The sequence below is a fragment of the Trichosurus vulpecula genome, chromosome 1, assembly GCF_011100635.1.
Source record: "Trichosurus vulpecula isolate mTriVul1 chromosome 1, mTriVul1.pri, whole genome shotgun sequence".
NCBI lineage: Eukaryota > Metazoa > Chordata > Mammalia > Diprotodontia > Phalangeridae > Trichosurus > Trichosurus vulpecula.
The window spans coordinates 143,284,536-143,300,728 of NC_050573.1; positions in this window are offsets into that span (position 1 = coordinate 143,284,536).

The window sequence follows — 16,193 nt, forward strand, 5'->3', positions numbered from 1 at the left end:
AGAAAGACTTACATGAACTGATGAAAAGCGAAGTGAATGGAACAAGGAGAACATTGTACACAGTTACAGCAATATTATATGATGAACAATTGTGAATGACTTGGCTATTCTCAGCAATACAATGGTACAAGACAATCCCAAAGACTTATGATGAAAAATTCTATCTGTTTCAGAGAAAGAACTGATGTCGTCTGAATCCAGACCAAGAATACTATTTCACTCTTTCTCTTTCTTTCACTCTTTCTTTCACTCTTTCTTTCTTTTACTCTTATTTTCACTCATTCCTTCTTCCTTCCTTCCTTCCTTCCTTCCTTTCTCTTTCTTTCTTTCCCTTCCTTCCTTCCTTCCTTTCTTTCTTCCTTCCTTTCTCTTCCTTCCTTCCTTTCTCTTCCTTCCTTCCTTCCTTCCTTTCTTCCTTTCTTCCTTCCTTCCTTCCTTTCTTTCTTTCTTTCTTTCTTTCTTTCTTTCTTTCTTTCTTTCTTTCTTTCTTTCTTTCCCTTTTCTCCCTCCCTCCTTTCCTCCCTCCCTCCGTCTCTCTCTCCTGTGTTGTCTCTCTCTCTCTTTGTCTCTCTCTCTCTGTCTGTCTTTGTCTTCCTTCTTTTCTCTCTCTGTCTCTTCCTTCCTTCCTTTCTTGCATAAAATGACCTATATGGAAATATTTTACATGATTGCACATGTGTAACCTATATCAGATTGCTTACCGTCTCAAGGAAGGGGGAGGGGATGGATAGAATTTGGAACTCAAAGCTTTTTTAAAAAAATGTTTAAAATTGCTTTTTCATATAATTGGGGGAAATAAAATATTATTTTCAAAAAAGAAAAGTAATAGCTAGCATTTATATATCGCTTTAAGGTTTGGGGTCACAATTCATAAGATTTACCTCATCTTTCTGTGATCTGTCCTAAAATATTCTGTCTCCTAGAAATGTTATCTCTCATTACCATTCTGTGGATTCTGGGATGCTACTTCCTCATCAGAGGATCTGGTTACATACTCTCAGGAGAAAGCTTCAATCCCATTACATAGCTTCAAAGGCTCAAGTCTTTTATTTCTATTCTTTCCTTGGCTTCATGACTTCCACCTCCCAATCTCCTGACAAAAGCTTGGATCCTCTTCCTTTTCTTGCTCTTCCCTCCTTTCTTCCTTCCTTTCTTCCTTCCTTCCTTTCTTCTTTTTTGTTTCTTCTTTCTTTCCTTCTTTCTTTCTCTCCTTTCCTTTCTTCCTCCCTCCCTCCCTCCTTTTCTTTCTTTCTCTCTCTTCCTTCTTTCCTTCCTTCCTCTCTCTCTTCCTTCCTTTCTTTCTTCCTCTTTCTTTCTCTCCCTTCCTTCCTTCTTTCTTTCCTTCCTTTCTTCCTTCCTTCCTTCCTTCCTTCCTTCCTTCCTTCCTTCCTTTCCTTTCTTTCTTTCTTTCTTCCTTCCTTCCTTCCTTCCTTCCTTCCTTCCTTCCTTCCTTCCTTTCTTTCCATCCTTCTTCTGTGTTTTCTTCTTGAAACATTCCTTCAATCCTTTCACCAACTTGACTTTGTACACACATAGATGTAAAATGGCTCTGAAGGAAGCACAATCACTACAGGTCACTGGAAAACCTTCACTGCCTTCCCTACTTGCAAACATTGAGATCTTTAGTTTTCTCGTGTCTCTAAGCACTTAATAAATGCTTTTTTGATTGACTGACTGATTGCTTCTAATTTACACCATTAACTACAGCAGGAAACTGCCTATCTTTCATACCTGTTAACAACGTGGGGAGATGATCATTAGGGGTTCCTTAGAAAGGCTTTTTACATAAAGTACTTTTCAGGCTCTTCTCATTTGGTATTGTTTGTCGATGTACATTTGATTAGCAATTATCTTATTCCTGCCAAGGAAACTCATGTAAACATTGGCCACAAGGAGGGAAGGAAGGAAAGGAGTATTTACTAAGCTTCTACTCTGTTCTGGGTACTTTTCTAAGTACTTTTCCCAATATTTGTTTCATTTGATCTCCACTATAACCCTGTGAGGTAGATGCTATTATTATCACCCCCAGTTTACAGTTGAGGACAGACAGGAGTTAGATGACTTCCCCAGGGTCACACAAGCTAATGGGTGTCTGAGGCCAGGATTTAACCTTAGGTCTTCCTGACTCCAGCTGCAGCTCTCTACCCACTGCACACTGCGCTGCACAATCCTCTGTAATCTACAAGACCATGAACAGAAATCCAACTTCCAGAGGCAGTAAGGATAGGGAGGCCAAAAACAGTGGAGCCTGCCTGTATGATCCCTGCTCCCAGGAAGCTTGAGGCTGGTCAGGAACTGGCTGAGCTCCTGGGTTCTAAGCTTTACTGTGCTAAGCGCAGGAGCCACTGGGAGTAGAGGATCACCAAGCTGCCTTTGCCATTCAGTCATTTCAGTCCTGTCCAACTCTTTGTGACCCAATTTTGGGTTGTTTTTTTTGTTGTTGTTGTTGTTGTCAAAGATATTGGAGTTTGCCATTTCCCTCTCTAGTTCATTTTACAGATGAGGAAACTGAGGCAAACAGGGTTAAGTGACTTGCCCAGGGTCACATAGCTAGTAAGTGTGTGAGGTCAGATTTGAACTCAGGTCTTCCTGAATCCAGGCCAGGCACTCTATTTACTGTGCTACCTAGATGGCACTGGTACATGCAGCTGGTGATGATTCACAACTCTATTGCCCTTACCTATTTCTGGATCCTCACCCCTTTACCTCCTGTTAAAGTCTGTCTTAATCACCGCCTTCCACATGAGACCTTTCCTGATGCCCTGGCTGCTAATGCCACCTGAAAAAATTACTTTGCATTTTCTTGGTATGTATTTTGTGTTTATTTGTATGTGCCTTTTTCTGGCCTCAGATACTGGGCAAATCATTTAACCCTGTTTGTTTCAGTTTCCTCATCTGTAAAATGAGCCGGAGAAGGAAATGGCAAACCACTCCAGTATCTTTGCCAAGAAAACCCCAAATGGGGCCGTGAAGAATAGGACATGACTGAAAACTGAACGAAAAAGCTTTTTTCCCCAATAGGATAAAATTTCTTAAGAATGACACTACAAAAAATACCATTGAATTTTGTGTAATTATAATGACCCAGCTTGACTTTGAAAAAGAGATAGAAAAAAATGCATCTCCCTCCTCCATTTGCAGAGGAGAGGGACCATGGGTATGAAACTGCGTCTATCATCAAACTCAGCTAATGTATTGACTAGTCTTACTGAGTTGGGTTTTTGCTTTTTTTCTTCAGTTTTTCTTAAAATTTATGACTTCTGGGTAGAGGAGAGACATTTTTAGATAAAAAGTAATTTTAAAATTTTTTAATTTAAGTAAAAAAAAAGAAGGATATAAGGTCCTTAAGAGCAGGAGTTGGACTTTTTTATTTTTTGGTTTTATAAATACCAGAGTCTAACATAATGCCTGGCACACTATTCTGGGATGGGCTTGACTCAGTCCATTCCCCTGGTAGTTTAGATTCAATACTGGAACAAAATGAGATGCTTGTAAGTCATTCAATAGTTAAGAAAAAGATATTTACTTAACCACAGCAGTAGGAGAATATCCAACAAGGACTGGCATTGAAGACACCTGTAGTTGCTTCGGCTAAGCAAGTGCCCTTACCTGAGTGATCCATTGTGATCCATACCAGCCAAGCATCAGAATGCCCCTGGAGCTTCTCAGGCCTGCTTATACTCAGTTGACAAAGAGGGGATGTCAACAGCCTCAACCAACCAATATTCAAACAGTTTCAGTATCTATGAAGTGAAAATTAGCCTAATTTGAGTGATAGATGTGGTTAGGCTATTGCTCCTGCCACATACACAGTAGGCATTTAATAAATGCTTGTTTATTGATTAACTGATTTTAGACCTAAAAGATTACTTATCCCTTTCCACATAGGTTAAAAGGATGCTTTCTATTGTCAACTGCTATAGTTCAGTTGTTTTGAAGAGGGCATTTCTATGCTAAAAATGTGGCTATGCATTAATCTTTTCCAGGGCCAATCATACCTACACAGATCTAGCTGTGTTTATCAAATGAAGAATGAAAGTCTTCTGTCTAAACGATGGCTACAGGTTAACACAAGATTATAGGTTGAATGAGACCTCTCTGCAAAATTCATCTCCTTCTCCCTTTCAAAAATGTTCTGTGACCCTTTAGAGAGAACTGGATATTCAGCAACTATTTTAAAATGAACAAAAAGTAAGTCAATTTGGAAGGTAGATTTGCCATATTTCACCCCTACACTACACTCTATCATTATCCACACAAGGTTTGATCTGCCCTACATTGTGTGACTGTAAACGTAATTTAATTTTCTGCCTTGCAACAAATCTCCCATTCATTTGGTTTTCGCTCACCGTATGATTGGCAGACCCACTTCTGAAGTGGGTGCTCAGTGATTCAAGCCCCTAGCTCTGCTTGAAAATTGATATTTCCTTCTCCCAACTACTAATGAGCACCACCAGCCCGGCTTGAAAGACTTTTCTTTTTTCTCTCTTTTTTGGGGGGGAGGGGTGGGTTCTCTTTCACATATGGCCTGGACCACTCATTTTGCCGAGAGCATTTTATTTGTTAAATCAAACCAGAGAAGATGGACTGAGGCCAAACTTTCACACAAAATACAGAGCTGGGTCATTCTAGCTAGAACTTCTTAGTGTTTGAATTAATCTGGGCCCCCACTTAAAGTGCGAACAGGAATACAAAACCCAAGCTTCCCCTAGTGTTTTGCGTTCGACATAAACACACACACACACACACACACACACACAATTCCTAGGTGAAGATTCACTTAGATCCCTGCAGCATTCCTATAGGACAAAAAAAAAATCAACTCAATTTTTTGGATAATTTCCCTTTGGGTCGCACTTAGAGGCAGACAAATCTGAGGACTGTGATTCCAGTAGGACTGACTTGAGAAATGGCTTAGAGATTCCCAGTACTTTTTGGAGATGTGGAATAGAACAGAATAGGGAGAGAAGGAGAGGAAGGAAAAGGACATGATACTTTTCTTCTTGCTATTAAAACTCTGGAAGCCATCCAAGCCCATAGAGCTTTGACACATTTGGAACTGAGGATGGATGAGCATACTGGTACTTGCTTATCTTACAAATTCAGCATAACCTTGTTTCTCCTGCACTTTCTTCTAGGGAAGGGTTATGTGGTATATGGAAATCTATTTGCTCATAATTGTGAAATGACTGTTGAGCAATATTATTTTGGATTTATAATAGAATTAGTCTGGCCCTTTAAAAAAAACTTGCAAAGTCACTGAACAGCTTCTGTTCCAGGAGCTTGATTGGAATAATCTGAAACAGACTGACATCACTGAGACACAGGTTAAAACCCAGAGTAGAAACTCTCTGCAGGAAGAAGCTCAGAGGGGCAGCCTGCCTGCTCCATTCCCTTGGCCACTGACCCAGCACAGCCCCTCGCTCTCCTCTCAGACTACGACAGCAGACTTCTAAAACATATTTCTACCTCCACTCTCTGCCTGCTAGAAATTCATCCTTCCATGGCCAGTGTAAGTGGCAGAGAGGCAGATTTCTGCTCTACATAAGGAACAACTTCCTAATAATTAGAGCTCTTCCAAAGAGTATTGGATTCCACCTAGAGGTTATAGATTCCTCCTCCCTGGGAGGTCTTCAAGGAAAGGCTAAGGTGACCCTTTAGGGGGTGTGTTGTAGAGGCCATTCTCACTCAAGTACAGGTTGGACTAGATGCCTTCAACAGTGATTCTGTTCACAGATTATAAACTCATAGACATGGTCATGTTGCTTCTTTAGTCAGAATTCATCCATGGTGCTCTATTGCCTAATGAAGAAAGTCTTAGCTCTCTGAGCCTTGCATTCAAGGGCCTCAATAATCTGTCACCACCCTACCAGACATCTCATTGTACTACACACACACACACACACACACACACACACACACAATTAAATTGGGCTACTTTATAAACACACACCAAGATCTCCTACCTCCATACCTTTGCTCCCACTATTCTCAGTGCCAAGGATGCCTCCTCTTCTCTTTTATTTTCCTGTTGAATTTCTATCCATATTTTAAAGTCCAGCTCAAGTACCACCTTCTATGTGAAGACTTTCTTGATTCTCCTAATTAGTATTACAGAATCTGAAAAAAAAATTTAAATTGGAAGGTACCCCAGAAGACATTTTGTCAACCCAAAACTAAACAGGAAATGCCTCAAAAATATCCATGACAAGATGTTACCTGGACTTTCCTTGAAGAACTCTGGTGAGGGAGAACTCACTCTCTCATCCACACGCTTCTCAATTCAGCCCAAGATGAAATTGTCATGAAAAGTGTTCACTAGCCCTCCTTGCTTCCTTTCATATGCAAATTTGTGAGCGTGCCATCTATTCCTTCATCTAAGTCGTGGCTTGTTCTCAACAAAACCACCCTGGCTCTTAATGATCACCATTTGCTTTTCTAAACCCCCAGTTTGACTTTTAGATACCTTTAATTCAGGGGTTCTTAACCTGGGATCCATGGACCTTAAGGGATCTGTGGATAGATTTCAGGGGGTCTGCGAAATTATTTAAAAAAATATGTTGATAACTATATTTCAATGTAATTGGTTTCCTTTGTAATTCTATGTGTTTTATTTTATGTACTTCAAAATCATTATTCTAGGAGTCAAGCTGAACTCTCTCAAAATTCTCCTCCAAACAACTTTAAATGACTCCTCAAATCAAATTTTGGAGTGGCAGAGCCAACAAAAGATCAGAAGGAGACATTTTTTCCAGCCTAAGACAATTTGGGAGATTGGCAGGAGAAGTATGTGACAGTGGGGAGAGAGCCAGCCCAGTGCACATGTGAAGGCAGCACCAGCAGTGGGCCTTGGAGGCAGCAGCAGCAGCAGCAGTTTCATGAGCGTTCCACCCAGAGAGGGTAAGGTGGTCAAACAGCTGGTCAGAAAGAGATTACAAGGGATTGATCCTTTGCTGGCATTGGGTATATCTGGTGATGATTGGCAACTCTAATGCCTACATATAGTTCTGGGTCCCAGTTGCAAGGTGGAGAGGTGTGCTTAGCTTATAGTTACAGAAAAGCAGGGGTCCTGATCACAGTTCCAGGGCCAAGAGGAGTGCTAGTGTTTTTGGCTTCAGGGGAGCAGGAGCCCTTCCTGGGTAAAGACCAGAATGCAGACCAAGAGAGCAGTGACTACACTTCTCCCCAGATCATGCTACTTTGGAAGCACCAAAAACTTACAGACCCCAAAACTGACTCTGAAAATAGTAGCGTGAAAAAGCCTGAAATTTGGAACAATGCTTTCCTACCCCCAGGTCGGTAGGATCCAATTTAATTTAATTTTTAATAAGAAGCTTAAATGTTCCTTAATTTTTTTTTAAAAATTCATTTTGAACCTAAATACAAAAAGAAAAAAACATTTCCATGTATATATCACAACACAAAAAGAGGATTCAGTATGAAACTGTGAATCTCCATTTCATAGTGTATACTTAAAAAAAAACCATTATAAATACTACACATTGTTTTCAAAACTACCCTGCTTTTCTGTGCTTCCTTCTGAGTTTTCTTTTGTTCTCTGCTGTGTACTTTTTATTTTTATGTTTTTTCTCCTTCCCTTCCCACCCCACACTAGAGGGGGCCACCATTTGACAGAGAGATGTGTGTGTGTGCATGTGCATATACATACACATATACATACATATACACGTATATCTATATATACACACATATATGTAAAACCATTCTACACATACTTCTATTTATCAGTTCTTTCTCTGGACATGGATAGCATCTTCATAGGTCTTTTGTAGTTGATTTGAATATTTGTAATATTTAAAATAACTTAGCCATTCACAGTTACTCTTAGAACAATATTGCTGTTACTGTATACAGTGTTCTCTTGGTTCTGCTCATTTCACTTCATTTTTTCATGCAAGTCTTTCCATGTTTTTCTAAAATCAGCCAGCTCATCATTTCTTATAGCATAGTAGTATTCCATCACAACCACATACCAAAACTTGTTTAGCCATTTCCCAATTGATGGACATCCCCTCAATTTCCCAGAACCCAATTTTAACATAAAGGTAAAAATCAAGAAATAAGCTGGGAAAATGAGTAAACAACAAAAAAGGACTAGACCATATAAAGCTACTATGGTGACAGGGAAGATCAAGACACAAACTCAGAAGAAGACAAAGATGTGAAAATAGCTAGAAACAAAGCCTCAAAGAAAATGCTAATTGGGCCCAAGCCTACAAGAATTCCTGGAACAGTTAAAGAAAGAGATGAGAGTGGTAGAGGAAAAAATTGGGAAAAGAAATGAGACTGATGGAAGAAAATTATGAAAACAGAATTAACAGCTTGGTAAAAGAGGCACAAAAAATACTGAAGAAAATAACACTTTAAAAATAGAATTGGTCTAATGGTAAAGGAGACACAAAAAATACTGAAGAAAAGAAGTCTTTAAAAAGCAAAACCAGCCAAATGGAAAAAAGAAGTACAAAAACTTGCTGAAGAAAATAATTCCTAAAAAGAGTTAGAATTGGGCAACTGGAAACTGACCCCATGAATCATCAAGAAACAATAAAACAAAGTCAAAAGAATGAAAAAATAGAAGAAATTGTGAAATATCTCATCAGAAAAACAACTGATCTGGAAAACAGATTAAGGAGATTAAAAATCATTGGACTACCTGAAAGGCATCATCAAAAAAGAGCCTAGATATCATATTTTGTGAAATTAAAAAGAAAAAATTTCCTGATACCTTAGACACAAAGAGTGAAATAAAACTTGAAAGAATCTATTGATCACCTCCTGATAGAGATCTAAAATGAAAACTTCCAGGAATATTATAGCCAAATTCCAGAACTCCCAAATCAAGGAGAAAATATTGCAAGCAGCCAGGAAGAAACAATGTACAGTCAGGATCACACAAGTTTAGCAGCTTCCACATTAAAGGAGTGGAGGGCTTGGAATATGATTTTCCAGAAGGCAAAGGAGCTGGGATTACAAGCAAGAATCATTTAGCCAGCAAAACTAAATATAATCCCTCGGGGTGGAGGGGAATGGTTTTTTATTGAAATAGAGGACTTTCAGGCATTCCTGATGAAAAGACCAGAGCTAAACGGAAAATTTGACATTCAAATACTAGACCCAAGAGAAGTATAAAAAGGTAAACACTGAAAGAGTAACTATTAGAGACTCAATAAAGTCAAACTCTCTTTGTTCCTATATGGGAAGATAATACATATAACTCCTAAGAACTTTATCACCATTAGGACAGTTAGGAGGAATCCACATACGCAGAGGGGATGAATGTGAGTCAATTATATTGGGATGATTGCCAAAAAAAGAGGGGATGAGAAAAATGAATGCACTGGGAGAAGGCAAAAAGGAAAGGTAGAATGGGGAAAATCTTCTCACAGAAAAAGAGGTACACAAGGAAGAACTTTTATACTGGAGAGGAAAAAGGGGGCAGGACATGCAATACTTGAACCTTACCCTCATCTTAATAGGTTCAAAGAGGGAAGAATATACATACACATTCAGCTGGGTATAGAAATCTACCTTACCCAGCAGGGAAATAGAAGAGGAAGGGCATAAGAGAGATGGGAGGGAATGATAAAAGGGAGGGCAGATTCATGGAGGCAGTAGTCATAAGCAAAACAGACTATTGAGGAAGGACAGGATAAAAATAGAGAGAGATAAATATAAGAAAATCAGATGGAGGGAAATACACAGTTAGTAATCATAACTGTGAATGTGAATGGGATGAGCTCACTCATAAAACAAAAGCAGACAGCAGAATGGATTAGAAACCAACCCACAATATGTTGTTTACAAGAGACACACTTGAAATAGAAAGACACACACAGAGTTCAAATAAAGGGCTAAGGCAGAATCTAATATGTTTTAGCTAAAGTAAAGGAAAATGGTAGAGGTAGAATGATTTCAGACAAAGCAAAAGCAAAAATGTTGTTCAGAAGTTTTCAGTCACTTCTTCATGACCCCATTTGGGGTTTTCTTGGCAAAGATACTGGAGTAGTTTGCCACTTTACAGATGAGGAAACTGAGTCAAAGTGGGTTAACTGACTTACCTAGGGTCACATGGCTAATAAGTGTATGAGGCCAGACTTGAGCTCAGGTCTTCCTGACTCTAGGTACAGGGATCTATCCACTGTGCCACCTTGCTGCCCTAAAGCAAAATTAGACTTAATTAAAAGGGATAAGCAGCGAAACTACATTTTGCTTAAAATGTACCATAGACAATGAAGTAATAGCAACAACTTCTACAGAAAAATTCTCTGATAAAGGCCTCATTTCTCAAATATATAGGGAACTGAGTCATTCATAAAAATAAGGGCCATTACAATTGACAAATGATCAAAGGACATTATGCTAGGTGACACAATGGATTAGAGTATTGGGCCTGGAGTCAGGAAGACTTATCTTCCTAACTTCAAATCTGGCCTCAGACACTAACTAGCTGTGTGATCCTGGGCAAGTCACTTGAATCTCTGTTGGTCTCAGTTGTCTCATCTGTAAAATAAGCTGGAGAAGAGAATGACAAGCCACTCTAGTATCTCTGCCAAGAAACCCAAATGGAGTTGGACACAAATGAAAACTGAACAACAACAACAAAGGGTATGAACATGCAGTTTTCAGAAGAAGAAATCAATGCTATATATAGTCATATAAAAAATGTTCTAAGTCACTATAGAGTACAAATGCAAATTAAAACAACTCTGATGTACCACCTCACACCGATCAGAAGTGATAAATCTTGGAGGGAATGAAGGTTAATAGGTAAGTTAATGAATTGTTGACAGAATCATGAACTGTTCTAACCATTCTGGAGATCAATTTGTAACTACAGCCAAAGAGCTATAAAACTAGGCATACCCTTTGACTCAGCAATACTTCTAATAGGTCTGTAACTCAAAAAGATCAAAGAAAATGGAAAAGGCTCTATATGTAGAAAAATATTTATAGCAGCTCTTTTTGTGGTAGTGAAGAATTGGAAATTGAGAGGATGCTTATCAACTGGGGAATGGCTGGACAAATTGTGGTATATGATTGTGATGGAATACTATTGTGCTACAAGAAAAGAATGGTTTCAGAAAAAACTGGACTGACATAAACTGATGCAAAGCAAACCGAGCAGAACCAGGACATCATTGTACACAGTAATAGCAACATTGTAACGATGATGAACTCTCAGAGACTTAGCTACTCTGATCAATGCAATGATCTGAGACAATTCCAAAATACTCATGATGAAAAATGTGATTTTCCTCCAGAGAGAGAACTGATGAACTCTTAGTGAAAACTGAAGTAAAAATTTCTTACTCTCTTTATTTTTCTTGGTTTTTGTGACATGGCTAATATGAAAATATATTTTGCATGATTTCACATGTTTAGTTGCTGTCATTTTGCTTGCCTTCTCAGTGAATGGGAGGGAGAGATAGAATATGAAACCCAAAATTTATTTAAAAAATGCTAAAAATACATAATAATTTTTAAAAATGATTTTTCTGAAAAGGGGGTCCTTAGACTTCTCCAAACTGTCAGAAGGTCCAATACACTAAAGGTATCCAAGAAACGTTAAGAACTAATTGTTGGCAAGTTTTTTTGTTCTATCAGGAATCCGTCTCTAACTTCCACCCATTGTTCCTAGCTCTGCCTTATGGGATCAGACCAAGTCTAATAGTCCTTCCTAAGAATAGTCCTTGAAGTACTTAAAAGATAGCTATCCTGTTCCCCCTTAAGTCTTCTCCATTCTCAGTATTCCCAGTTCTATCAACTCATCTTCCTAGACTAGAGCATGGTCTCTAATCCCCTACTTTTCCCTGGCTATCCTCCTTTGGATACTCTTCAACTTGTCAATGCTCTTTCTAAAGCTCGCCTTCCAGAACTGAACACAATCCATATGTTACCTAGCCGTGGCACATTGCTTCCTTTAGCCACATGCTTTTCACTGCAGCCTAAAGTAGAGTTGACTTTTGGCTACCATGTCACTGTTGATTCATGTTAAGCTTACACTCTACTAAAACCCCCGAACTTTTTCCCATATTAACTATAAACTGGCTGGCTCCCTATGTACTTAAGCGGTTGATTAGTGAAACCCAAGCAAAAACTTGCATTTATCCTTATTGGATTCACTCTTGCTAGGTGCAATTTATCATTCTGAGGTCATTTTAGATCCTGACTCTATCATCCAATATGTTAGCTAGCCCCCCCAGATTCCTTACATATTCAAATTTAATGATGGTGATATCTATTCTTTCATCCAAGCTATGCTTTATGAAGGCACATGAGTTCTTTTTTTTTTTGGAGGGGGGAAGGCAGGGCAATTAGAATTAAGTGACTTGCCCAAGGTCACACAGCTAGTAAGTGTGTCTGAGGCCAGATTTGAACTCAGGTCCTCCTGACTCCAGGGCCGGTACTCTACTCACTGCACCACCTAGCTGTCCCATGAGCTCTTAATAATCACCAGTTCCTTTTCTAAATCCTTAAACTCATCAGCCCTTGGTTTGGAGAGTCATAGTTCAAAGGCTCCATATTCCTTTCTTTTTTTTTTTTTAATTGGGACACTTGCCTGTCTGTAGTCTTGTGGCAGATCTCCTATTCACCGCATTTTTAAAAAAGATTTCACACAGCAGCTCATCAATCATACCCACAAATTCTTTCAACATCCTCCTCAATCTGATGATCATTGTCCTTGGTACAAAAAACAGTAGGAAAACTGAAATAGGTAATATCAAAGAGTTGTTCCTCCAGCCTTTTTACCTTCTCAAGTAGGAGAATCAGGTTCCATTTTGTACATGTATGGCTATTGTTGGTGTTGGTAGAAGCAACCACAAAACACATTTAGATTTATTGAATGAGAGTTTAAAAGGGTCTTTGGGGGTTGTCTAGTCACCTCCTTGTAGCACATGGGGGCATGTCCTCCCCAGTTCACAGAATAAATCCGCTAGACTAGGCTACTCCAGGTTCAAAGTACTCTGTGGTCCACATCCACTCACAAACATAGCTCACAATTCTCCAAAAATGCATAGGCTGTATTAGCCAGAGGATACAATTAAAAACAAAGGCATTATTTAAATGGCATTAAAAGAAAAGTAACTAAAAAGCATCTTCCCCATAAATTTGGGGAACACTCTCCCAGAAATACACACCATCATGGGAAGGGTAGACACATGTAGGAAGCATGTGTGATAAGGACTAACTCATGGAAATAGGCATACACAGAGAACTCATATGGATATAGCACATGTGAAGGGGGGAACACATAAAAAGAACATGTGGGCAGGGCAAATGTGTAAGAGGAAAACCCACAACTCCAGCAAAAGTCTTCCCTGGGCACAGGGAAGAACATTACTGACTGTTTCCCTTTAGAATCAACCTGTTAAATCAGGGAAAGATAAAACAAAGAAAGAAAATTATAGATCAGTATTTTTAAAAATTATTTTATTTTTAATTTATGGAATAAAACAAGCATTCCTCTAACAGTATAATAAAAAAATGAAATGAAACATGAAACGGCAAATCTATTATGTACAACTTACTATTCCTTTTAAATATATAATAAAGTTATGAGGTAAATTTCTTTTTTTTTCTCTTTTTTTTCTTTTTTTCCCCAGAGGCAAGGCCTACCTAGCCATATTCCTAGATTTTCCTGTGTGTATAGGGGAGGGGAGGAGAGAGGGGGGAATAAGTATTTATATAAAGCCTTCTGGGCAAGCATAGAACACCAAGGCTGGAGTCAGGAAGAAGTAAATTCAAATCTGATCACAGACACTTACTAGCTGTGTAACCCTAAGCAAGTCATTTACCTCTGGTTGCCTCAGTTTCCTTATTAGTAAAATAGGGACACTAACAGCACCTACTTACAGGATTCTTGTGGGGACCAAATGATAAAACAATTATGAAACACTTAGTACAATGCCTGACACATAGTGAGCACTATATAAATGTTGGATATTTCAAAAAAAATTTATTGTAATGTGTCAGGCTCTGTGGTAAGCATTTTACAATATTATCTCATTGGACACTCATAACACAAGATAGGTGCTATTATCATCACTTTATCTATGTAACCATGGTTGGAAATGCTAGTGATAAAGAGACCAGAGTTCCACTTATTAATAGAAGGGGGGAAAAATGAAGCAGTATGTTAGCACGATCAAAAGAAGCAGTATGTTAGCACAATTGCTCTAGAAAGCCAGATCACAGCAGTTGCCGCTAGTAACCCCAACAAGGGCAACAGCCTCTTTTCCCAAGTCTGCCTATGGGCAACAAACAAAAGTGGCTTTGGAATGATATGTTGTTATAGGCTGGTCCTTTATGCTGTGGTTATGGAGCAGTCTGAAAAAGAACGAGACAGAGTGAACCAGGTAAAACCTCTGGGACACAACAATGAATCTTCAAGGGCCTGCTTTTCCTGGGTTTCCTTGTGTCGTCTGTTTTCCTTGAGAAATTTGTATCTCAGGCTTTGGTAAGCTGCCCGAAGCCTTGGGCATAAGTAACACAAATTATTTGTTAGACCGAATGAATTGAGTCAGCTTAATGATTGGTCTGAGTCAACAAAACTTGGCAATACCATCTAAGCCTATCCCAATTCTCTCAGGCGTAATTTTGTGGGAGGTTTCAGGACCCCGCTGCGTTAGTTGGCCATTTACATTGCAGTTGAAACTCTTAAGAACCAACATATGGGTCCCACTTACTGTTGGCCGTTATCTTCATATAAATGCCTTCTGCAAAACCATGAGTTTACCCAGTGCTGACACTGGGAATCTGCGATGAGTTTGCAGAATGATTTTCTGAGAGAATTAAAGCATTCACAGATAGTGGGTATTATCTAGAGTTTCATGTGTCCTACCCAGGGTCAGGGGCTTCATTAAGAGGCCCAGGATAAGGTTGACTTATTATCTGTGTTCCCTTGGATAGAATCATTTTATTGTCAGTCCCCACTGTTAGAAAACCAAGTTTCTTTGTTGCAGTTACCTCTCTAGGGGGAAAGATTGCCTCAGTAAAGGTATTTCAGGTATGCAGCATGTAACCAGAAATGGAAAACAACTCTTAGTCATTTGTATTTTCTTCAGGGGTCAGGAACCTAGGTCCTCAAGGTGACATTGTGGCCTTCTAGGTCCTTGGGTGCAGCCTTTTGACTGAGTCCAAGTTTTATAGAACAAATCCTTTTATCAAAGGGATTTGTTCTGTGAAGTTTAGATTCAGTCAAAGGGCCACACTTGAGGACCCAGAGGGCTACATGTGGCCCCAAGGCTGCAGGTTCCCTACCCCTGCCTCTGATGATAATGTAAGCCCAGTCTGGACTACACTGGGTCTTTCGTCCTAGACCCAGGCTTCTTAAACTTTTCTGTGTCAGGAATCCCTTTGGTAGTCTGGGGAAGTCTATGACCCCTTCTCACAATACAGATGGGTCCTTATTAGTGAGAATTGGTGGTTGTATCACTGCAGTTCACACTGCATATTTGTACTGGGCTAGAACCAATCACCATATTTTACACAACTATAAGTTTAAATAGTATGAATTTGCTCACATGTGACCTCTTCAGGGGATTCATTATTTGCACCTAATGTTTTAATGTTTTAAATCTAATGTTTTAAAATAACTGAAGGAAATATTAAAATAAATATATATATAGCTATATAAATTTATATATGTATATATAACATAATTTATATATAATGTATGTATGTGTATACACACATACATGTGTATTCCCATATAAATTCATGGATTCCCTGAAATCTATCCATGGACCCCAGGTTAAGAACTCCTGTCCTAGACAGACAAGATTAATGAACTCCCCTAATCTATTTTCCCAGTGAGATGCAAACACAGGGCATATTTTCTAGATGTCTGGCCAAGCCAAACAAACCTTCAGAGAGACACAAAAGAACTGTGTCTCTGAGGGTTAGGACTCAGGACTCCCTGACACTCCCAGGAGCTGTGTTGGCATGTTGAGGTTGAAACTATTGCTTACCCTCACTCAAGCACAAGCTGATGTCTGCAGAGCACCTGAACAGAATTGCTCTTGGCCAGTATCTCAGCAGCAGCCTCTCACTGCCGGGTCTCTAGGTAGTCATTCCACGTGTAATTATTGCCCACTTTGAATATGATTTCCCATGGGTCTAGTTACCAGCTGACGAGTGTCTTTGCATCTGAGTACTACTGCCTATCATCC